Consider the following 2,489-nt stretch of genomic DNA (forward strand, 5'->3'; position numbering starts at 1 on the left):
TGGTTGAATAAATTATTTGTAATAAAAGTATATTTTAAATACATATGTATCTGATATCATTATCACATATCTCAGGTACTATCAGAAGTGTGAGAATATGTTTACAAAAGGTGAACATGAGAGATAAAATGTTGACTCGTATGAAATCAAAGAATCTCACTGGTTTCATCCTGAATCACTCTTTGCTTCACTGAACAAGAAAAATAAAAAAAAGAGATAAGACCAATTCTGAGATCAGCAGCTGTCCACAGATGAATCCTATGGCATGTTCCAGACCAGCTCAGTAGAATTCTGCCCCAGAAATAATGTTTTCTGAAGGAAAGGTATATTTCTCAATATATGATCTATTTACCTCTCCAGGGCAAAACTTAGACCTCCTTTTTCTCCATGTATTCCCCTCATTCTTCTTATTACCTTAGGAAAATTTTGGTAAGGGCTATACACATTCCTTAGTAGAGTGTGATTAAGGTTTGTAAATGTGCAGTTATTTTGACCAGAAAAAAATAATTAAGCAGGACTCTGTTCACAGCAACTTTATCTTTGTACTGAAAAATATCAAAGAGTTGAATGTTTACACTTGGCTGAATTTCATTTGTCTAACAGAATTCAAGGTGAAATTTGCTGAATTGATCAGAGGTTGTAAAAAAAAAAAAAGGATCTTTGCCTATTCAGTGGAACATAAATTATATAGATCAAATACTATAGCATCTACTTACTACAAAAGAAACAAAGCATTTGCCAATACAGATATAGTGACAGAACCTTTGCAAATAATATATGCACCAGGGTTTAGACTGACTGCAAGCCAATAACATACTTTAAGTTCTTTAATATATTACATACAGAGCTCATGAAGACATGAGGCAAAAACTCCTCACTCTTTGATTGGCAAAAAGCATATTTCCATATAAAATGCAAGCAGAACCTTTTTGAGAAGTGGCGTATAAAAAGACTGCCTGCACGGAGCCAAATTGATCCCAGTGAAACACCACTGAAATCATTACACCAAGGATCGATTTGACTGACGACAAGCAAGTACAAATACATATTGTGTTTTTTCGCATCTATCTTGCTTCCAAAATACAAAATATGAGATGTAAATTGTATTTCATAAATTCAATAAATTAGACCAGACCCAGAATACAGGATACAAAAGAGGTGCCCTCAAGTAATCTTAACTCTTCATTAAACAACATTTCTGCCAAGAGGCAGGAAGAAAGTAAATGGGAAACATGGACCCACCATTTGCACAGACACTTTCTTCCTGAGGTGTAGCTATGGTCTTAAATTGACTACATTATTTATTGTAAATTCTCTCTTACAGTTAAATACATGTAATCCGCCCGATGTTGGAAGGGATAGGAATTTCACAACTACAGTCAGTAATAACCCTAGGAGTAACCTTTTGAGCCATTCAAAGATCTTAAACCTAATCAAAATAAATATTTTGCTGCAGTTTTACTACGGTGCAAATTTCTTTCCTTGTTTTCTGTCAAAAAAACCCATGCAAAACTGACTTTCTTCCTAGGGAAGAAAGCTAGGGAATGTTAGATCGGAGTTCCTTTTTGGTTTTGAAGAATACTGGCATTTTTTGTAACCCAGTTCAGAGAAACCTGCAATGCTGGTTGCTGAAGTTTAAAAAGCAGAAAATACTGCCTTTACCTAATTTTGCTGATCATCATAAGGGCAAACTTATTTTCAATGTGTACATTTCCTGCTACCATACAGAGGTGACTAGAAAGCAAGAACAGGTAAAATAAGCAGCCTGGCACATGTTACCTTGTGTATTTGATACCTTTGAACAAGCTATAAAAAAGAATATTGTTCCTTTAACAAAGTGTCTCAAATGGAGCTCAAAACATACTGGGCTGACAACTTTTGCAACCTTAGTGTCTCCTCCAAGATTTACAATGGCACAGCTCCCCTTTTTAGCAAATTAAACCTTGTGTCAAGGCTTAAAATTAAATCCAAACCTCTTTCCTTCTCTGTACAGAAGGAACAAATTGGCACCACATGCCAGTAGTCAAGGAGTGCTGATGGGAAACAGAGTGAATTGAGAGCCTTCCAACCTGGAAGGCGTCACTAGTCAAAAATCAACTGGGATAAACAGTCAATTCCACTTAATGTTTGACATATAAAGCCTTGTAAGATAGAAAAATTCAAATACAAGACTTTTTCTCTACCACACAAAACTGTCTCAGTGCCAATACTTTACGTGTCTGTGCTGTGCAAGCACTTTGTGGAAATCTGCCTTTCGTACAGTTTGATGTTATAAGATCCTGTTTTGCAAAAGCCCATTCAGCTTATTCAAGAGGGAAAGAAAACACAACAGAGACACCCAGAATGCACGAACAATGTGAATTAATACCATATTGCATATGGAGGGCAGGGGGAGGGGGTGTTAAATCAAGGAGTCTTTTACAAAATTTAAAAATGTAATTCTAATAAATTAACTATATAATATACCAAAAAAAATTAAAGATAAAATT

This window comes from Alligator sinensis, unplaced genomic scaffold, assembly GCF_000455745.1.
Source record: "Alligator sinensis unplaced genomic scaffold, ASM45574v1 scaffold416_1, whole genome shotgun sequence".
Taxonomy (NCBI): domain Eukaryota; kingdom Metazoa; phylum Chordata; order Crocodylia; family Alligatoridae; genus Alligator; species Alligator sinensis.